Source organism: Lygodium microphyllum, unplaced genomic scaffold (genome assembly GCF_053477565.2).
Source record: "Lygodium microphyllum isolate KBCC unplaced genomic scaffold, Lygodium_microphyllum_v1.1.10 scaffold_32, whole genome shotgun sequence".
In the NCBI taxonomy this organism is placed as follows: domain Eukaryota; kingdom Viridiplantae; phylum Streptophyta; class Polypodiopsida; order Schizaeales; family Lygodiaceae; genus Lygodium; species Lygodium microphyllum.
Window position 1 is genome coordinate 1,920,072 of NW_028229515.1, and position 23,654 is coordinate 1,943,725.

The following is a 23,654-nucleotide window of genomic DNA, read 5'->3' on the forward strand; positions in this document are numbered from 1 at the left end:
GAGATTGAGGCTTACAAGGGATTTAATCAATTGGGCATTCCACATTAAAAATCTTCATGTTTGTCATTGCAAGAATTGAGGTAAAACCAAAAAATGAGTTGTTCTTGAATGTGCTAAGAACACAAGTGCCAAGAAGCACTAGTTTAGTTTCAAGAGATACTAGCTTGATGTCAGGATTTATGATGCCTGATTTCACGTGGTCTTCTTGAGCTTTAGGTGGACTATTTGAATTCAAGTGGGTTGTGCCAAATCTTTTTCCTAAGGTTCGACTTGCTAGAAACTTCAGATTTGAGTGATAGAACCTTTAGTGTGCTGGAACCCAATGAGAAAATGAAGTGGAAAAGAGAGTCTCTATTTAGGGTTTTCTATAGATCTATTTTTTTGCTTGTAGTAGGAGCTATATTACATCATTTGAAGAACCCTCTGGTGGGTAGAGAGCTACTCATACAATGGGCTTCAAATGCCCTATACTCGTAGGATGTATCATGATGCATAGAGGAATATCAAGTTGTACGATAGTAAATGGGCGCAAATATGATAGTGAAGACAAAATCATGCAATGTTGGCTACTCCCTGCATTAATCGGCTCAATTTTTGTGATGGGTTGAAGCAATCTAGACTGTAGAGCAACTCTCTAGAAGAAATTGAGTTGAGATATGGCTTGTAGAGAGAGTTATAAAAGCTCCAAGTGCTATTGGTCCAATCTAGCTATATGGCAGACAAGAAGATTAAGTGGAGATGGAGGTAAGAAATGAAACCATGAGCTAATAATTGTGGGAGCTCTTGGTCAACTGCCAAGATCCATCGACTGCTTATTGTTTCAAGCGTTCCAAGCCAAGCGCTAATGGCTACCTCTCACATAGCCGACGCGCCATCCATATCTACGCGTGTAGTGAGCTTACCTCCATGCCCGATTGAGTTACCTCCTCTCCCATGCACTCCGGCAGCTCCACAATCCAAGTGCAAGCTTCAAGCAAGCTCCATCCTCAAGCTCCATGCTCCAAGCTCAATTGCCTCCGCGAGCAAGACAAGAGAAGAGAAGAAGAGAGGAGAAGATGGAGAGCTTCTCCTCCTCGGTCCCTCACCCTCACACACTCACTCCCTCACACTCCCCTCACACTCTCACACTCCCTCTCTCAAGCACAAGCTCAAGCTAGCAAGAACAAGAAGAAGAAAAAGAAGAGGAGAACCACTTTTGGCCACACACAAGAATGAGCTTCTCATTCACTTTTCAACTTTATATACAAAACCCTAAATCCCTTTTGGGCGGTCATCCCCCTTTTTACATGGCCGGCCATGGGCCATAGTCTAGGCCCTTTTTCCATTGTCCTCCTATCTTCCTAGCTTCCTTCCTACCATCCATCTACCTTTACAATTTGCAGGGTGAGAGCTCGGCACTCTTAAAATAAATCATGGTGCGCCTTGTGTTCTTTTACAAAAGCATTGACTTGCACTTTTTCTTGTATGCCTTTCTCCTTGATTGAGGACTTTTCTGCACTTCTTGTGTTTCCATATTTCTCATGGCGCGACTTCATCTCCCGTTTCACTTTTTTCTTCACCTTAGATTCTGCTTTATATTTTCTCAATTTTCCACCTTGTTTGTCTGAGGGTTAACATTACCCCCCTCCTAGACGAGCTCCTAGACGAGTGCCAGTCCCATGGCACTTGCTAGTAGTGAGGGGGGTGGTGGTGCTGGGATACTTAGGGGTTTCTTGAGGTTGTGGACATACCGCAGTGGGGGTGTGTTGGAGGTATTTTTGGATTTGTTAGAGGGACTGAAAGGCCCTTGGGCTAGGTAGGGCCCCTAGTATTAGAGGGATGTTTGGAATTGAGAGGCCCTGGCACTGGATATGATCCCTGGTGTTGGAGGGATGTTGAGGGGCGGGTCCATCCTTGAAATTCAAAATGGTGTTAGATGGATCTGTCATTTAACTCTCCATAGCTGAGTGCACATGCGCTATTCCAAATGAGCTTTGTGCTGCCAAGTGCTCTGTCAATCCTCACACTCTTTCAAAGTTGTGCCTCTCCCATTGCTATTCCAGATCTTCCTTACCCCTTTCCATCTCCTGAGACAGCATCATCACCATCTATTGCTGCTCATTCCACACTTCCAACATTTTGGTCTTCTCTTTATCTTATTGGTTCAGCTGCTCTTCTACTATCCTCCTACCTTGCTCAGCCATGGAGGATTGTTGGTGGGCCTTTGCGATCCTTTCGGGTAGATTCATCAATAATTTGCACACAACTTTTTAGCTCTGCCAGGTGCAATTTTCTTTCAGTCATGGCCATGCCCATTAGTGCCTCCACCTCCTACTTCCAGGTTGTCTTGCAGGATTTTGATAGCTCTGCCGTCTATGGCCTCTTCCTTCTCCCTCGACATGACTCCTATATCTCTCTCTCTATCCTTCCTTGCTCTATTGTTGACCACAGAGCTTGAATGAATACCAGGGCATCCTCTTGTTCTTGGCATCATTTTTCTAATGCCTGGTCTCCTTCCTGTTGGCTCTCCCGTAGTTATGCATACATCACTTCCACCCATGCCATTCATTGTTGGAGCTCAGTGTATTGTTGGATGAGCAACTTGTGGCCCCGCTGCTCCACCACTAGGTCTTGGGATTCATTCTCTAGCCTTTGCCTTAGGCGATCTTCATTCTCTTGTGCCTCCTTTTCTTTGGCACTGAGTTTGCTCTTTTAGGTTTCGAAATTCTTTTTGATGCTCTGCGGGGCTTTCCATGTTATCTCTAGCCTTAGAGCCACGACAACTTCTCTTTTGGCCTCTAGTTCTATAGTTGCGGCCTTCTTCTCTTCCTCTGCCTTCTTTAGCTGGGGGCTAGGAGTTTAGCTATGTAGGCATCATAGTCTGCAGCGAGGGAATTATTGGCAGTGCTGTAGTGGTGGATGCTTCCAACCTTTGCCTCTTTGGGTCTTGCCTTGACTCGGCGTCTGCTGGCCGGTGGCCTTTTGGCTCCCCTGGCACCATCTCTTGTACTTTCGTGACTAGGAATTGCATCATGGACATGAGCTGAGTGGTGTCCATGGCAAGCGCTAGCTCTTATGTTGTGGAGGTGTGGTGGTGGTGGTCTGAGGTGTGAGAGTTGAAGGGAGGGGGTGCAGTTGGGCTTTTCCCTTTCTGACAACATTTGGGGCTGCTTCAGCATTGTCGCTTGGTTCACCTTCTTGTCGTGGGCTCAAGGTGGCCATTTCTTTGGCATCATGGGTATCCGCTATAGGCCTCTACATGGCCTCTACCATGTCTTCATCCTCCTTTCTTCTTAGCTCCTCAGCCTCCTCTTTCGCCCTCCTTCTCCTCTCCTCCTCAGCTCTTTGTGATTCTTCTCTCACTTTCTTTATTTCTTCCTCCTCCTTTTGTCTTCGTTCTTCTTCCACCCTTTTGGATTCTTTTTTAGCTCTTTTTGGCTCCGCTCGTTCTTCCTTCATCATCTCCTCTCTCCTTTTTTGTTGGGGGTTTCATGGCCTTCTTCTTCTCTTATGCCTTGGCCTCGTTCTATCTAGCATGCACTTCCTGCCCTTTCTGGTTCACTGATGTTTCTCTTGCTAGATTTGCTCTACATCAAGGCGGAGTGATGACTGCTAGGGTGTCTCTCCTACCTCCTCATCTCCTCATCAACTCCTTCTGCCTCCTTTATGGCCTCTTGGATGATAGTCGTTAAGACTTCATCGAATCTGATCATGGAGGACTTGGAGGCAAGCTTCTTAAACCAACCCATTCCAATCCCCTTCTTTAGGGGACCTTGTGGCCATGCTCTCAAGCGGCAGTGGCACGCCAATCTTGTTCATCAATGCACTATACCTCTGTCCCGAGAAGAGGGTGTGGGCCATCTTTGCCTGCATCCTTACTTCTGGGTTTGGGATGTCTAATAGACTTATCCCGTCCCCCATGTGCACATCATGCTTATTCACTCCAACATGGCTTATATGCCTCTCCAAGGGCGTCTTTATATCTTGATGGGCCAAGCCCAGGGCCTTTTCGATCATTGTAGCGATCAGTGGCACATCCACTTGATGCTCTTCTTCTCCTGTCGTCCTGACTGTTACTATGCCATAGTTCTTTGCATCATCAAAACTTATCGGGATTTCTGCACACATGCTGTAGTCAGCTACTTGCCCTACTTTCTCCACATACTTTGGGAGGGCACATTTGTCCACCAGCTACTTTACGACCAGCTCCTCTAGGATGGCTTCATCTAGGTTCAGTGTATGTTTGAAGGTGAAATGACTAAAGCCCCTTTTCTCAACACTCAGGCCGTACCTAGTCTGCTCTTCTTCCACGAAAGGGAGCTTTCTGACTTTATCATGCCTTGCCATTGTGGGTACCTGTGATTCATTATAATCCAACATTAGTATTCCTCAAATGAATTTTTGATAAGCAAGAAATTGATTTTTCTTTCACGAAGAGAATGAACAACTGAATTAAATACATGAAATTTCCGAACGGGAGCCTATTGATTCCAAAACATTTTTGACATTTTCTTTCCAACCCCATTTTCTTTCTCTATTCTTTCCTATTTTTAACTTTGATTAAGGCTTTTTGTTTCCTTCTTGCCTATTTTTCTTAATCACCTTACCTTGGACATGGGAGAGGCAAGAGATTTGAGCACAGTATGGTACTATCTACTTTGGCATAAGCCAATCATAGAAATCAGGGTTGTATTCCAAGTGGGCATGATGATTGAGATTACGAGGACTAACGCATACTTGGGTAATGTAAGTTAGGACATCAGTTAGAAAATCACCCAAGTTGATGCAGCTAGCCACATGTAGCTCCTCTTCCGTAAGGATGTGATCAATGTAAGGATGGGCCAAAACTTGGTCATCTAGGTGTTTGTTTCGAGTGACGGCCAAGATCCTAAAAGAGATTGGTGCTATGTAAGTTGGGTCATACTCGGTTGTTTTGATGGCACGTCACTGCTCTGCATTAGTCATTACTGGGCAACCTCGTTTCTCCCATAAGAGATGTAGGTTACACCATTTTTGTAAGAATGATGAGTCAGAGTCAGCGAGGGGAGTGAGTTCCTCAAGCTCAATGGGTGACGCAATCCTTTGGGGCTTGTGGTATGATGTTATTAGTCGTTTGATGAGTGTGTGCTCTTTTGAGATTTCACCATTTTTTATCAACTCTTTTGAGACCTTGGGCTATTATACGGTCATGAACTCGTATTCTTCCCAAGTGCAGGATAAGGAACGCACCTCAGAGGCAAGGGATTCATCAAGCAAGTCGAGGTCAAGTCTTTCGTAGCTCCTAGCGAATGTGGTAAAGGTGTTATCCAAGAGCTTGATGCAAGTCACCAAGACATCTCCCGTATTCTCAGCAAGGTCCTTGTGGCAACTGATAGAAGTGAACATCACTCGTAGGGAGGCCTAAGACCTATTGGTGGTTGGGGTGGAATTGAGCTAGATAGTAGTGGTTCGAGGGGTGGTGGACTAGGCAGTGCTAGATCTAAAGATAACTCCATAGTCTGATCCACGTGTCCAGCACTGCTTTGGGGTATTAAGGGTGGCTCCGGTGGCATGGACGGTGCATTGCTTCCCTCTTGCGCAGCCACTAGGATGCCAAGTACTCTAGACTTAGATGATTCCAAGATATGAAGATGTTGCTTCAGTTGAACTGTTGCGGGTTTTGTTGGCTTTGTGGCTCGGGTTTCTTGGGTGTTCACTACCTTAGTAGGAGTGGGGCTTCCTGGAGATGGGGTGGCAAGCGATGGTCATGGTTGGGCTATGCTTCTAGGATTTCTCTTCTTTGGCACCCGTATCCAAGTGTTGCCTTCTTAGTATCCTTCGACTTGCAATAGATCTTTGGGGATCCATCACGGCCAAATTGTGCGCCTATGTCGATAGCGTCGGATCAATCGCTTAGGTTTCGAATGATAGTTGTTAGCCCTGCGAGATTGTGTTTGCTCGTTGCGTGTAGGCAGCTTTTGGTGCCTTGGCATCCATTTAAGCATGGGCTCTGCGGCCTTGGGGATGGACTTAGTTGGCGGTGGTTTTGTGGTCTGGGTGGGTTGTGATGAATCACAACCCCCCTCCTTAGGCTCAGTCCTAGGTAACTCTATCGGTGGCATGGCAAGCTTGGGTGGAGCCTCACTGCCCTTGTTGCTGAAAGCCATCACGATCCGAATGTTGCCAATGGCAAGGTGAATATGCTGCAGATCGTAATCTACATTGCACTGTGCTTGCTTCTTGAAAGTGCATCCTAGCAGCGACTCTTGACCTGCATCCTTCGTATTTGGCAATACATAGAAGATGATTGATAGGCTCTCAGACTCGATAGAGACTACAATCTTGCACTTGCCTAGGAGTGCATATGACTTGCCCCTGAATGGGTTGAGTTTAGTGTTGGTGGCGTGTAACTGTGGTTCACCAATGAGGGTCCAATGAGCGTGAGTCAAGACATTGAAGTTAGCTTCCTCATCGATCAGAGCATCAAATGCATGTGTGCACCAGGTGGTGGTGACTATGATATGCAGGTATGCTGGTGCTACTACCTCCTCATCCTCATCCTCTAATTCAGTAATGGTGGCGATGCAGACATTGACAGGGGCTTTTAGCATAGGGGGCTCATGCAGAAGATGTGTGGGCGGGCAGTATTTCTTCATGCGACTACCATTGAAGGAGCCCATGCCCTCACCTTCGAGGATTTCAAGTTCTACGTTGCCCGTCCTACTATTGGTGTTGCGCACTCGAAAAGGTCCTAATCCTCAGAATTTCATTTTTTGCTTGTGGCCCTTTACCAAGTAGAGCAAAACAAGGTCTCCCTCTCAAACTTATGTTGTTTGACGTGCTTGTCGAACCACATCTTTCATTGTGCTTTCTCACTAATGGAGTGGCAGTTCTCATACTCATAATCGGAATCAACTCCTTCTGACTGCTCATCATCTCCTAGACTCTTGTCTCTAGCTTGTCCTTCGTCGATGACTAAGGCCCAATCGTATAGTAAGTTCAGATCATGCACCTTAGTCCATTTCCACTTAGGCTCATCCAATAGATCTCTGAGAGGCTTGAGATTAGAAGCGGGGTTTCCAATTGCTTATCAGATACTCGGGGATCTTGTGAAGTTCTAGCATGTTGCTAGGGATATAGAAAGAGATAGGCCTTGGTTGGTTGCTTGAGCTCCTAGCCATCATGCAGAGTAGCACTGTGGGCTCCTTCTTTGATATGCTCACGGTTGTAGCTTGATGTTGTTCCATTCCACTTTGACTAGATGCAGTCCAAATGCAATCTATACATGTTTTTGTGGTATGGCCTTTGTGCCCTTGTTGGCTAGATTGGCCCATTGAGGTTCTAGGGTCTCTACTTGTCTTTGTTTGGGTATGAGCTTTTGGTTGCAGTTTTGCAAGTGAGGATCTATGCTTGTGTAGAGCCATTACTACACTAGGGTCTAATTTGGAGACTTGTCACGGTGCATGTTTTCTCTCCAACCTACTTGGGGGAGGTGTGGAGGGGGCAGAGCCCCCCTCTACGAGGATCTGGGGGGGGGCAGCCCCCCGGCCCGCAGGGCCGTTACGGTAACCACCATGTGCGATTTGAAGGACCGTTCGTAGCCAAGTTTTGAACTACTTCCTCTAGATTTCAATCTAGTGTGCTTTTGGCTCTGCGTGGTCTCTAGTTGGTTCCAAAATCTACGTGTTATAATTAAAATAAAATCCAAATTCGGCCCAATAAGTCAGAATTGCAAGGGCCGAATGCCTGATTCGGCCCGTTTGAATGGCTGAGGGCTTAATGAGAAAGGGCTGAATGTAATTGGTCCGAATGTCAAATTCGGCCAGTCCGAGTGTGGTCCAAGGGCCAAGTGGTTGAGTGGGCCGAGGATCGAGTCAGGTTGGACTGAGGGCGAATGGTGAATTCGGCCGGGCCGAATGGCAACTTGTCCAAGTGGGGTTGGCTGAGAGCTTAGTGCCTAAGTGGATTGAGTGGTTTGAGGGCCGAATACAAGATGCCGCAGGCTGAGGGCCGATTCTAGGACTTGGCCTAGAATCCCTGTCACTCAGATGGGCTGAGCACGACGCGTCTTGAGAGCGGAATTTAGGTGATGGGAAGTGCCTAAAAATAGCTAAAAATTATGAATATCAAGGGAAAAATATTCACCGTCAAAGGCGGCGGCTCGATCTAGGACGATTTTAAGCAACAAGCAATCGACGGGCGCCCAAGTGACACGTCCAGATTTTTAGTAATTTTTCTGTCAGTTGGGATGGGATACAGGAGCTGTAGGCCTGTCCGGGATGCCGAGACGGACGGCCAGAAATTTACAGCACGTCAATCGGAGCTCGTATGAGGAAGTTGGCCCAAAACCGGTCGGGGTGCCCAAAAAGGGGCCAAAATTGAAATCTCAAAGGGTGTGGCTAGTGGGGGGTGCCCTTTGGCTCCCCACCCCCCCTAATTTTTTCATCGTGCCCAAGGTAGTGCCATGCACAGACCCGTGCGGAAAAAATGGCGCCCCCCCCTCAAATCGAGATTCAGGCTGTCAAGTAAGCCATGGATTCAATCATAGCAGGCAACAGGATTCAATCTTCGCTCCGCATCGCTCCAATTCACGCGAGGAATGGCAGCCTGTAGAGGGAGAGAGAAAATTAGTCTTTCTCTCTCCTCCCTCTCTCTCCTCTAAGAGGGAGTTCATGTGGGAAGAAGAAGGAAGAAGAAAGAATGATGGAGGCTTGTTCGGCATGGATCGCATTGCTCCACGGGCTGGAAATGGTGACTTGTGATCGTCATGAGCATGAAGTGCTACTGATTTTCAGATTTGCAGCCATGGACATGAAACCCGAAACACACAAATAAGCGGTAATTCAAATTTTTCAAAGGAAATTTGAGATTTTATGGCTTTTGATTGATAAAATGTTGTTCATGTGGGCTAAAAATTGTTTATGTTGCTGTTTTCCATGAGTACTTGTTGATCATAATCAGAAAATCAGAAAAAATATGCATCTTGTGGTTCAAAATAATACACTAAAACACGTAAAATATGGAAAATCAAGGGAAAATGATGGTTTTTGGGCATAAAAATGGGAAAATGAATAAGAACACCAACTAAATTTTCGTTTTTGCTGCAAGAAGGAACTAAGGGCCACAGCCCATAACTTGTTTTGAATTTTCAGTAATTAAATAATGCAAAAAATGAGGGAAAATACAAGAAAAATAGAGGAAAATCACTAAAAATAGGGGGAAAATGCATTTTGGGTATGGGAAATTAATGAAAATTAAGAACAATGTTTGTGAATGTTTGTGGGAACTGAAGCATGAGGATTTGCCTTAGTTCAACCCCACCTTCTTGTTCTAGTGCGTCTTTTTCCAATTTTTTCACATAAAATGATGGTAAAATGCCTCATAAATCTATGCAACGATGCAATATTTAAACGGGGAAGGGTAGAGAAGTTGAAATATGTCTAAATGCCGTGTGAGATGATGGAAAAGTTGCTTATTTCCATGCATAGCATTTAGGACGGATGATGATTAAAATTAAGAGCTTAGTAGCACGAGGATCACCTCGGTGCTAGGCCCAGGCAACGAAGCACGAACGGTAGTTGGAAATCATTAAAAGAATGGTTTTGCACTTGTGCACAATACTATTTTGCCAAATGTTTGAGCACTAGGCATCCACCAAATGCATAGAGCATGAAAAGAATTTAAAAAGTATCAGTGACCAGCTCCTGGACATGCATTGCAATTGGTTTATTAGAACATGACCTACGATGAGAGGCAGTGAGGTACCCATGCTGTAGGTAGACGCGGGTCCCAAAGGGGAAAGCAAGTGAGGAAGAAATGGTACACTCCTGGACACGCTTATTTGGTACCTTGAGCGACTTTTGTGCGATATGTTTATTTGTTGAGCGACGCACTGAGGGGCCAATCCCCAAGGTGTAGGAGAGTCGCAGAGGGTTGACGGCATTCAGCCGTAGGAGGAACCCCATGTGTATGTGATTCGAGCCTTTTGGCTATGTGAAAGGGACTCCCTCTGAGGAGTAATATTGGGTTAGGATCAGTTGGACTACAACGTATTACAAATGCAATGTTTAGGAAGGCAGATATTTTGATAGACGCTCCTGGCTGCGAGGCGGTGGGGTTGTTGAGCGCATGAGATAGAGGTACGGCTAGTGCATGAGCCAGTGCCGGCTCGTTTTTAGGTCCATTAGTGGTGCGTCTGCCGGGAGCCGCTTAAAAGTGGCGGTCCTCGAATCCTGGTTGTCTAGGGACCAACTAGCAGTTTATGCCAAAGGATACTGAGATTGATTCGTTATTTATTGATAAGCATCGTCTAGCAGAAATCCAAAAGCAAGAGAGAGACGAAAGAGCTAGGCGACGTGCTGAAATTTTTAGGAGATATTCCCCTAAGTGTAGCGGTGCTGAACCCTTACGAGGGAGTGGATCTAGTGGTCTTGGGGCCACACGCAGTAAGTTAGGAGAAGGTGGAAGCTCTAGTGCTCCCCTTTCTTCCATAAGCCAGTCTATATCAAGTGCGGGAGGTGTAACCCCCCCGTCCCCTATTCCTAGTGCAAATCCAATCCTCGTCATGGCGCAGCCTATTGCAATTCCAGCAGGAACGACGGATTTGCCGGCTCTAGGTTACCCGCTACCCATTTTTAATGGGCTAGTTGAGGAAGATGCGGAACTCCACATTAGGGAGTTTCAAAAGCTGATGTTTAACTGTTGCATTCAAGAAGAAGGACATTTAATGATGTTCTTCAACATGACTCTCAAAGGAAGAGCCGCTATATGGTATCATGGTTTAGAAGCCGGAACCATATTGAATATTGATTCATTTTATGGAGCTTTTTGAAGGGAGTTTGCCCCTGAAAGGGGTGGGCAATATTGGTTGCGTTTACTCAACGTGACCCACCAAGAACCACACGAGGATATTCGTGCGTATGCGAAGAAAATAAAAGAGGTTTTCTGTAAGTTGGACACCTCTATTCCTATCCCCGTAGCTACCCAATTGCAATATTTCCTACATGGTTTGGACTTTAATATCCAATTGCAGTTGAGTAGTGTCCCCTTGGGGGATATAGATACTGCCATTACACGAGCACAAGAGGTGGAATCCCGACTACAAGCAGCCTATGCTTCTCGAGGCAATCCGAATATGGGTTTAATATTGGGAAACAATATGGCAATAGCCAATGGCAGTAGTGGCCAAGGGATAGCGATGGCTAACCCTAATGGGAGAGGGAACATGATACAGAATGTGCCTTTATTACCAGCTCCCCCTAGCATATCGATGCCTACGAGCAGTCAAATGGCTCCAAGTGGTGGAGGCCAGGCGGTCAATTCTAACACCATGCTTGTGGCTCAACAACCTGTGCCTAATCGAATTGTTAGGCCGATGGAACGACATGGTAATGACCAAGGCTATGAGTCGAGTGCTTCCAATGTTATTGGGGAGGTTAAGGACATGATGAAGCATTATACCGACATGATTACGGAGCAGTATCGACAAATAGCCGTTGATGTCAACTTCCTTAAAAAACAACAAAATTTGATAGGAAGTAGATACCCAGATGAGGGTGCACCTTCGAGGTTTAGTTGCAAATGGTGTGGTGGGCAGCACTATCCAAGAAATTGCCCAAATGTTAAGTGCGACATTTGTGGAAAATCCGGCCATTTAGCAGCTACTTGCTGGAGTAAGATCAGTTCCCTCCAACGAGGTAGTCGGCAACCAGGGCCTGTTAATCATCGTGCCCAAGGAAATGATTCCCAGCGAGAAGATGGGCCTAAACAAATACTTCAATGACCAAAGACTACAGTGGAAGAGCTACCAAGTGGTAGTGGGATTAGTTTGATTGAGGCTGTATGCGTTAATGATGTTGAAACCTCTAATCTGCGAGCTGTCCTTACAAGAGGTCAAAAGGGTAGAGAAGCCGACAAGGATAAGCCTGTCGACGGAAACCCTAAACAAGGCGACAAAGGAACGGGAGTTTTGGATCCTACCATGGAAGGGGGACCTTTGAAGCCCATAGAAAGTAAAGCCGATAAGGAACCATCGAAGAAGAAGGTGAAAGTTAAGAAAGAGGCAATAAAGCCGGTTCAGCGACCTAAAGAGCGGATGGTTTGGCGTGAAAAGCGAGCTCTATCGAACTATCATGAATTCGATTTGGCGAGCTCTCTTTGCGAAGTCAAGCCGGATGTGAATCTCTTACAGCTTATTAAGCTTTCCCCAGGAGTACGCAAGGAATTTAGAAAGATTCTACGCACCGGGTATATCGTAGAACCTTTGGGTATTGCGCGAGTTGGTGATGACTGGTTTGAGCATGCTGAGAAGCATTGCCCAAGGGTTGCAGCCTATGTCGATGGGATATTAGTAGATTATGCCATTGTCGACACGGGATCATCTGTTAACATCATGAGTTCTGAACTGATGGAAAGGTTGGGTCTTGCGATCCAGAAAGATACCTCCACAATTCTCAGAATGGCAGATGATAGTTTGAGACAGCCGGAAGGCTGCATTACTAAGGTACATGTCACTGTTGCAAATGTAGAATGCCTGTTGGACTTTAGGGTGATTCGTTTTGCAGGCCCTCCAAGTTACCAAGTATTACTCGGACGACCTTGGATCTTGCAAGCAGACTGCCAAGTGGATATACCTGCCGGTCGACTAATATTCGGCAGAGGTGCCCAGCGTGTGGTGGTTGATGCTTATCCTGAGTCCCCGCAGAGTGAGAGAGCTCCTCTATCTTCTACAGAGTTGGAGACATTAGAAGATTTATCTGCCAGTGAGATATCATCGAGTGATGAGTCCAAAGAGGGATCCACCACGGAAGACATCTATCAGATCACTTTGAACGAGCCGATAGAGGGCCAAGATCGTATAAGAGATGCAGATGTTACCGAGCTAGACCTTGGCACACCTGATGATTCACGGCCAATTAAATTAGGTTCCATGCTCAGCACAGCGGAAAGGGAGGACTATGTGGCCTTGATTCAGGAATTCCGTGATATCTTTTCCTGGAGTTATGATGAGTTGAGGGGCATTCCTCCTAGTCTTGCTGTCCATACAATTTCGTTGAAAGAGGGCAGTCGTCCTGTACGACAGAAAGTAAGGCGTATGCCTTTCGAATTGAGGGACGGGCTGTTTGAAGAGTTACAGAAGCTTCGAAAAGCGGGTTTGATTTTTCCTGTGCAACACACGGAATGGTGTTCGCCAGTTGTGATTAGAAAGAAGAAGAATAATCAAATCCGTTTATATGTAGACTTTAGGGAGCTGAATAAGCAGACAGTTAAGGACTACTACCCGTTGCCATTTATTGACCAGATTTTGGATCAATTAGCGGGTAGGGAGATATATTCGTTCATGGATTGCTTTGCAGGATATAACCAGATGGAAATTGCAGAAGAGGACAAGTTGAAAATAACTTTTCTTACTGTATTTGGTACTTTTGCATACCATGTGATGGCCTTTGGTTTATGCAATGCGCCTGGTTCGTGGCAACGAACAGCAGATAAGACATTCGGTGACATATCCCCTGAAGAGTTGAAGGTGTTTATTGATGACTTAGGGGCCGCCACCATGAGAGAAAGGCAGTTGATCATTTTAAGAAAATGCTTTGAGCGTTGTAGACAATTTTTTATTGCCCTAAACCCACGAAAGTGTGTTTTTGGAGTACCTTATGGGCTATTGCTGGGTCATGTAGTCAGTTCGGTAGGAATTGTGACAGACCCCGAGAAAGTCAAAGTTATAGTTGCCATGGGTCCACCACGCACTCCGAAGGAAGTTCATAGCTTTCTGTCTTCGGTTGGTTATTACCGAAGATTCATAAATGCGTTGGCAGAAAGAACGTTGCCACTTACAAATTTATTGTCCTTTAGCTGTTCGTTTGTATGGGGCGACCCTTGTAAGATAGCATTCGAGGATGTGAAACAGGAGCTAGCAAGAGCGCCCGTTTTAAAAGCACCTAAAAGAGGTGAGGTGTTCTATATATTCTCAGCAGCCACCATGTATAGTATCAGCTGCTGTTTAGCCCAAATTTGGGAAGAGAAGTGGTACCACCCAATTGCTTTTGCCAGCCGGAAGCTGGGGATATCCGAAATCAATTATACTTACATGGAGAAGTTGTGTCTAGCGATGGTCTTTGGGACCAAGAAATTCAGGCATTATATTCTCTATGAGAAAGTCGTGCTTTATACGAAGGCGGAGGGGCTTCGATTATTGATGAATAAGCTATAGCCGCCTGATCGTCTAGCAAAGTGGTTGATCACTTTGCAGGAATTTGATTATGAAATCAGGAGTAAGCCACCAAGGTTGCAAGGCATCGTGGAACGTCTTGTGGACTTTGGGGAGCCGAAAGAATATGTGGCTGAAGGTAGTGACATGGAGTTGTTATTTAAAATAGATACGACATCTATTCCCTCCTGGTACGCTGCAATAACGCATTATTTATCAACGGGAGAGGCGGGATCCGAATTATCTAAAGCTGAGAGAAGCAAAATTAAGCAGCAAGCGTTAAAGTTTGCTTTGATTGCAGGTACATTATATCGGCAAGGGGTTGATGACATCTATCGCCGATGTGTGATGCATGATGAGGTGCCATTTATTTTGGAAGAATGCCATGATTTCGCTTGCGGTGGCCATTTTTCCGGACGGCTTACAGCACAAAAGGCTTTAAGAGCAGGTTATTGGTGGCCTACCATCTTCCAGGATGCGTTTGCGTATGTTAAGAGATGTGATATTTGTCAACGACATGATAGTCGAGAGAATAGGAAACGACCACTCACCCCTATTATGGCGATACTTCCATTTGAGAAGTGGGGAATAGACTTTTTGGGTCCTATTACTCCGTCGTCGACTGCGCAAAAGAGGTACATCATTGTAGCAACTGACTACTTCACAAAGTGGTCAGAAGCACGTGCAACAAGGAAAGATGATGCTAAAGAAACTGCTAGTTTCCTTTTAGAGCAGATAATATGCCGTTTTGGTCCACCGAAAGAATTAGTGTCGGACCGCGGAACCCATTTCCTGAATAAGGTGATCAAAGGTTTGACAGAGATGTGGCAAATCAAGCATAACAAGACAACCCCATATAATCCGCAAGCCAATGGGCAAGTTGAAAGCACCAACAAGCAGCTTGTGGGCATCCTGTCCAAAATCGTATCGGAAAAGAAACGGGATTGGGATAAAAAGTTATATGTGGCAGTGTGGGCCTACAATATGACCTTCAAACGAGCCACTGGCCATACCCCGTTCAAGTTAGTATATGGGGAGGAGTGTGTCTTGCCTTTAGAGATTGAGCTGCCGACTATTCGGTTTGCCATCAATCATTCTTTGAGTGATGAAGATGCACTTTTTGAGCGCTTGACGACACTGGCACATTTAGATGAGCTTAAGCTACAGAGCTTATTGCACCAAGAAGTGGCGAAGCGCCGAATGAAGCAGCTACACGACCTCAAAGCCAAGAAATACACCTTCAAGAAAGGATAGCTTGTTCTGTATTATGACGCACGACGTGAATTATTTCCAGGCAAGCTAGAGCCCAAATGGGACGGGCCCTATAGGATCGTTAGAATAGGAAAGAATAAATCTACCGTCTTGTTAGCTGACCTTGAGGGGATAGAATTTAAAAATAAGGTTAATCTTAATAAGATTAAACCTTATTATTTCTGATTGCACTAATGCTATGACTGCCTTGCAAGTCTAGGCGCGATCGATCAAACATCTGCAAGGAAATCGTGATAGAGGTTGATGGGTCATTTGATCCCTTATTTAGAACACCCATATTTAGAATAGAGGTATCATCAGGGAAAGCTCATTTGGTGGAGCAAAGGATACAAGGTGATTGAGCAAGAAGGCGGGACATTTATTTGGGAGATCAAGGTCTTCTGCCATCACTGCCTACAAATTTTGACGAGCATCCCTGTTGAATTCAATGATGATGGCGGGATGGAGCCTACAGTCCACCCATTGAATATGCTGAATTTCGATTACCATAATTACGAGTAGAGTTCTAGATGGCGGGATATGTAAACCCTTTATGGACGTACACTTTGTACTTTGATGGGGTGTCCAGGGGTGCATGCAAAAAAGGAAGTGTAGGAGTTGTCATCCGAGACCCCCGCCGACGCATTGTCATGAAGTTAGCTGCTTATCTCCGGGTGAATTTCACCAATAATATGGCAGAATACAAAGCCCTGATTATGGGTTTGAACATTGCAAAGAAGGGTGGTATCCGCCAGTTGTTGGTGAAAGGGGACTCTCAGTTGGTTTTAAATCAACTCAATGGGACATACATGGTACGAAACCCCATCCTTTGCATGTACCATCATACCGCCATAGCCCTGCTAGACGAATTTGATAGAGTGTCTTTTCAGCTGATTCCATGAAATTGGAATCAGTTTGCCGATTCATTGGCTAATGTAGCGTATGAAGAAGACCTCTTCTTTAATTGTGGCCCTTGTCCCGATATATCTATTGATGGTGAGACAGGACTTGGTCGTTTGTGGGGTATGCTTTCTGAACATGCCCTCTTTGGCAGACGATGGTTGATCTGGGTGATGCAGAGGGTAAGCGAGACTCATCTACCTTTATTATCTTGGACCCATAGATTGATTAGACGACATGTGATGCGGACACCTCTTGCGATATACGCAGGAGGGATGGGTCATAATCTAATGCACCTAGTTTAGGGCTACGAGCCTTTGTTCCCCTGGGCATGGTATGCTTTGATGTCTATCATGGTTGTTTCCAGGTGGATGTTATGCGTAGTATTGTTTGACTTCATTAGGCCAAGAGGGCCGATTCAGTTTTGTAGCAAAGTCAAGTTTCATTTCATTAAGCCAAGAGGGCCATTTCCCTGTCTAGTGCGGGTGCGTTTAATTGGGTTTTTGTTTTAAGTGTTATGCTGGACAGGTTTCGTGGTTAGTGGAATTTGGTGGAGCCTGGAGGAGCCTTTGCTGCGATGGAAGCTTCTTGTGGCCAATCCAGGTGATATTTCTCCTTTACGAGTACCTTTCTTTCCTATTATATGTGTATTTGTACTTGTCGAGGGGATATATTTTTGTTGGGGACCGGCAACCAAGGCATGAAGTCCCAGGTTTAGGCTATGTATGTTTGAGGGAGGTCGGAGTAGTCACTGCCTCCTGTAAAGACATTGTCAGGCATCGAAAGACCTGTTTTAGAAGGAAGTCCTAGTGGCCCTGTTCTGCTAGCCTGCTAGGCAGCCGTTCTAGGAGTTCTTGTTAGTAGTGAGGCAGTTAGAGAAGCCTGCCAGAAGATAATAATAATGATGCCAAGAAATCCTGAATATCCTACAAAATGACTATAAATACGAAGGTGTGTAAAAAGGGGTTCTAACCCCTATCCCAAGAAAAGAAAAGGGATGAAAATGTGTAAGCAGTTGATCATTGCCTTGCGAAGGCCTGGTAGGTTCCTGGGGACGAATCAGACCCGGGGCCGATACCTTGTCTTCCTAGGGGTGGCTTCTTGCCAAATATAATACCAAAACAAGGAAGGTTGGAGCGAAAATAAAAGTGAGCATTAGAAAAGGATTAAGTGTCGCCTTGCGAGGGCTTGGTAGGTTCTTGGGTGCTGAGACAGGTCCTGAGGCCGATGCCCTGTTCTCCTTGGGTCACTACGCTCAGCTCCCTCCTTTTTACATGCCCAAGTATGTTACTAAAATAAAAACCCTAAAAGAAGAAATGTACTGGAAGAAAATACTCCTTGATCAGGCTATAGGAGTCCTCGCCTAGTAGGAGCTCCTCGTTGTGTTGTCTTTAGTTGGTAAGTAGTTCAGCCTACCACTTAGGGCAACCTCTTTGACAAGTTTTTTAGTTTGGCTGTGTTGGAGCAGTTGGTTAGCGACTCACTTCGGATCTTCTATTAGATGATGCTAGGCCTACTCCTTGTGGATGTCATGCCTTGGTTCTGTCCAGGGGTAGGGGAAGCATTGTGTTGAGTTTTATTATATATTTGTTTTGTATCAGTTTGATGCTTCTTTGGTTGTTTATGTGCAGATATGTTTGTGGATTCGACGGGCTGAGTCGCCCTATCCCGTGTCGCCAATGAGAGCAGAATTTAGGTGACGGGAGGTGCTTAAAAATAGCTAAAAATTATGAATATCAAGGGAAAAATATTCACCGTCAAAGGCGGCGGCTCGATCTAGGACGATTTTAAGCGACAAGCAGTCGACGCGCGCCCAAGTGACACGTTCGGATTTTTAGTAATTTTTTTGTTAGTTGGGACGGGATACGGGAGCTGCAAGCTTGTCCGGGATGCCGAGACGGACGCCCAAAAATTTACAGCACGTCAATCGGAGCTCGTATGAGGAAGTTGGCCCAAAACCGGCCGGGGTGCCCAAAAAGGGGCCAAAATTGAAATCTCAAAGGGTGTGGCTAGTGGGGGGTGCCCTTTGGCTCCCCACCCCCCCAAATTTTTTCATCGTGCCCAAGGTAATGCCGTGCACAGACCCGCGTGGAAAAAACGGCGCCCCCCCCTCAAATCGAGATTCAGGCTGTCAAGTAAGCCATGGATTCAATCATAACAGGCAACAGGATTCAATCTTCGCTCCACATCGCTCCAATTCACACGAGGAATGGCAGCCTGTAGAGGGAGAGAGAAAATTAGTCTTTCTCTCTCCTCCCTCTCTCTCCTCTAAGAGGGAGTTCATGTGGGAAGAAGAAGGAAGAATAAAGAATGATGGAGGCTTGTCCGGCATGGATCGGATTGCTCCACGGGCTGAAAATGGTGACTTGTGATCGTCATGAGCATGAAGTGCTGTTGATTTTTAGATTTGCAGCCATGGACATGAAACCCGAAACACGCAAATAAGCGGTAATTCAATTTTTTCAAAGGAAATTTGAGATTTTATGGCTTTTGATTGATAAAATGTTGTTCATGTGGGCTAAAAATTGTTTATGTTGCTGTTTTCCATGAGTACTTGTTGATCATAATCAGAAAATCAGAAAAAATATGCATCTTGTGGTTCAAAATAATACACTAAAACACGTAAAATATGGAAAATCAAGGGAAAATGATAGTTTTTGGGCATAAAAATGGGAAAATGAATAGGAACACCAACTAAATTTTCATTTTTGCTGCAAGAAGGAACTAAGGGCCACAGCCCATAACCTGTTTTGAATTTTCAGTAATTAAATAATGTAGAAAATGAGGGAAAATACAAGGAAAATAGAGGAAAATCACTAAAAATAGGGGGAAAATGCATTTTGGGTGCGGGAAATTAATGAAAATTAAGAACAATGTTTGTGAATGTTTGTGGGGACTGAAGCATGAGGATTTGCCTCAGTTCAACCCCACCTTCTTGTTCTAGTGCATCTTTTTCCGGTTTTTTCACATAAAATGATGGTAAAATGCCTCATAAATCTATGCAACGATGCAATATTTAAACGGGGAAGGGTAGAGAAGTTGAAATATGTCTAAATGCCGTGTGAGATGATGGAAAAGTTGCTTATTTCCATGCATAGGACGGATGATGATTAAAATTAAGAGCTTAGTAGCACGAGGATCACCTCGGTGCTAGGCCCAGGCAACGAAGCACGAACGGTAGTTGGAAATCATTAAAAGAATGGTTTTGCACTTGTGCACAATACTGTTTTGCCAAATTTTTGAGCACTAGGCATCCACCAAATGCATAGAGCATGAAAAGAATTTAAAAAGTATCAGTGACCAGCTCCTGGACATGCATTGCAATTGGTTTATTAGAACATGACCTACGATGAGAGGCAGTGAGGTACCCATGCTGTAGGTAGACGCGGGTCCCAAAGGGGAAAGCAAGTGAGGAAGAAATGGTACACTCCTGGACACGCTTATTTGGTACCTTGAGCGACTTTTGTGCAATATGTTTATTTGTTGAGCGACGCACTGAGGGGCCAATCCCCAAGGTGTAGGAGAGTCGCAGAGGGTTGACGACATTCAGCCATAGGAGGAACCCCATGTGTATGTGATTCGAGCCTTTTGGCTATGTGAAAGGGATTCCCTCTGAGGAGTAATATTGGGTTAGGATCAGTTGGACTACAACGTATTACAAATGCAATGTTTAGGAAGGCAGATATTTTGATAGACGCTCTTGGCCGCGAGGCCGTGGGGTTGTTGAGCGCGTGAGATAGAGGTCCGGCTAGTGCATGAGCCAGTGCCGGCCCGTTTTTAGGTCCATCACGTCTTTTCACCAGACTTCAAAGAATTCGTTGTGCCGAGAAATTGAGGCCTTCCTACTGGTTGAGCACCTCTAGATCCAAGGCAATCATGCAGGGGAAGGTGTGGAATTACTTGTGGTGGGCGAAAAACTCCTCTATGGCAAGATCAAAGCAGGTCCATGCAATGAAGCTTTCTCTTCCTCTCTCCAGCTCTCATGAAACCCTGCAATGCAAAATGTAGTCTTCATTGCCACTCATGGCCCCTTATTACCCTGCCCAAGCTTATACTCACCTTAGTCTTGCTCCCATCGCCAATATTTAACCCAAAATGTTATTTTTTCCCCTTCTTTTCCCTGTTTCAACCTATTATACAACAACAGAAAACCCTACTGCATGCTCCAATGTTTTGCTCCTATCCTTCCTAAATGCAAGAAAAAATCATAAGGGAAATACCTACACTACTCCAACATGCATTTCCAAGTCCAAGAACCAAAAACCTACTTGCTAAGGAGATCGAATACCACTTCAAACTCCCTCACTTCCTACCTATCTACCTCAAGCACCGGTTCAGGGAAAACCCTACTTCAATGCTCTATTTGAAGAAGCGCGCAAGCGTTTAAGGCTTGAATCCATTGTCCCAACAATGGAATCAAAATGTGGGAGCTCTCGCTCAACCGCCAAGACCCACGGACTGCTTATTATTTCAAGCATTCCAAGCCGAGCGCTAATGGCTACCTCTTAATCTACGGGTGTAGTGAGCTTACCTCTATGCCTGATTGAGTTACCTCCTCTCTCATGCACTTTGGTAGCTCCATGATCCAAGTGCAAGCTTCAAGAAAGATCCATACTCAAGCTCCACACTCCAAGCTCCATTGCCACGAGCAAGAGAAGAGAAGACAAGAGAAGAAGAGAGGAGAAGATGGAGAGCTTCTCCTCCCCGGTCCCTCACTCTCAAACACTCACTCCCTCACACTCTCACACTCCCTCTCTCAAGCACAAGCTCAAGCTAGCAAGAAGACGAAAAAGAAGAAGAAGAGGAGAACCACTTTTGGCCACACACAAGAATGAGCTTCTCATTCACTTTTCAACTTTATATACAAAACCCTAAATCCCTTTTGGGCATTCATCCCCCTTTTTACATGGCCGGCCATAGCCTAGGCCTTTTTTCCATTGTCCTCCTATCTTCCTAGCTTCCTTCCTACTGTCCAACCATCTACCTTTACAATTTTCAGGGTGAGAGCCCGGAAATCTTAAAATAAATCGTGGTGCGCCTTGCGTTCTTTTACAAAAGCATTGACTTGCGCTTTTTCTTGAGCACCTTTCTCCTTGATTGAGGACTTTTCTACACTTCTTATGTTTCCATATTTCTCTTGGCGTGCCTTCATCTCCCGTTTCACTTTTGCCTTCACCTTATCTTCTGTTTTAGATTTTCCCGATTTTCCACCTTGTTCGTCTGAGGGTTAACAATAATGAATTAACTAGAGGTAAAGAGAGTCTGGAGGAGTAGAGTAGAGCTAAGCCATGCTTAGTTGAGCTCTAATACCATGTCAAAAAGATTGATATAGAGCATGGCAGGAGCTATGTAAGTTGGAAGATGAATATAGGACTCATGATGACATAGACAATGGACTAACTATTACATAAGTGAATTAGGTTCCAAGATGGAAGCTTGGACTCATAAATGTAATCTTGTGTAGGAGACTGACTATGACAATGACACTAACTAAAAGAAGAAAGCATCATGATATATTGCATTCAACTCACTGAAAGTGATAGTCAAATGCAGTGCTTTATAGTAGTTGGATAGTAGCATTTTGCCTTATTATGCATATGGGATTCAAGACATCTCTTCTTGGAGCATACATCATTTATCATATCTTTCAACATGTCCTAACTCCATATACTTAGCTTTTGGTAGACCAAGTACCACCTCCTTTTACTACAAGGTTTTCAACTATTTTAAGTTTACATGTTCAATGCACTTATACCATATTTGCACATCTCTAAGTGCTCCATTGTCATGAGCAAACATGGTGACCTTTAACTTAGAAATAGTTGTATCCAAGGTGATCCCTTCTGCCTTTAGCAATAAGCTTGCAACTATTTCCATACTCTTCAATAAAACAACCATCTCTATTAAATCTGACTTGTAGATTTTGCTCTACCATTTTTCCAATAGACAATAAATTTTTAGTGACAGATGGTACATGCAACACATCATACATACTTTTTTCCTTCCCATCATGCATAACTAGCAATACGACACATGTATGCTTGATATCATGTTGCGTATCATCACAACTACATACATAGCCATGAGAGAGTGCAATCATCTAATAAAACCATTCTCCATGCAAGTTTATATGCTTGAGGCACCTAAGTCAATGTACCACTTTTCATCAATCTTGTCTTGCTTAGCCATACCCTTCGATACATGTATCATAGCAAATAGTCTGTTTGAATGATCATCACTACCATTGCTAGAGGATCTATAGTTACCATGCTATTTGCCTTTTCTTTTATGCTAGCTTGCTTTTTATGAGAATCTTTTGTTATATGTCCATATCTACCACAATAATTGTAGTCTTTGTCTCTACTCAAATGTTCATGAGACTACCAAGAATCACCTTTGCCTCTAGGTGATCTCCACTTGCCTTGAAAGGATCTTGATCCTCTTTGACCTTGTGCATTTTAATTCTAGCAAACGTTTTGTTTCCATTGTTCACAAGAATTTTGAGTGTCACCACAACCTTGAGAGGCTCTATGAACCGTATCATCTCTAGCTCTCTAATTAGAGTAAAATATGATATCTTTGCTGAGAGGTACTTAAACCTATATTCAAACCGAGTTTGACTTCTTTATGTAGCAGCAATGCATGTAACTCATCCCAATCAGGGACGTTTGACAATATAGAAATCAATGTGTCAAAGGTTTTGTATTCCTTACCCAACCCATTCAAAGTAACTACAATCATGTCATCATCCTTGACCTTCAACCCGATAAAAGCAAGTTGATCTACAATGGTTTTAATTTCCATGGTATAAACCTATATGCATCGACCATTTCTTGACATGTTTTATAACTATTGGCTTCAATGGAATTTTCTATGCATGAGTGACATTGCCACAGTTTTTCATAAGAATCTCCCATGTATCCTTTGGAGTTTGATAGTTAGTGATTTGCATGGTCATAGCCTTTGATATGTATAAGGAGACCTCAAAAGTAGGAGTTCTATTGAGCAATCTTGATTCAGCTTCATCTCTAGTACATGAAGAGAGTGAGGTCGGAGTGGAAGCACGCGATGTCAAGTGTTTTTGCAAAAATTGAATATCGCTAGTGTAACTATAGTTAGGTTTGACTTTTGCTAGCTTAGTTGTTTGCGTGATAGTTTGTTTTGTTGTTTTGTAGTTGGATTTTTTGTGTTTGTCTAGCTTCGGATTTTTTTGTATCATTTTGTTTGATTTTTTGAGTGTGGAAACTTGATGCCTTTGGTTGAGCTTGGTATTTTTTTGGATAGGTTGGAGTTAAAGTTTGCCAATAACTGCTGAACATTGTGGAGCAGGTTTGTT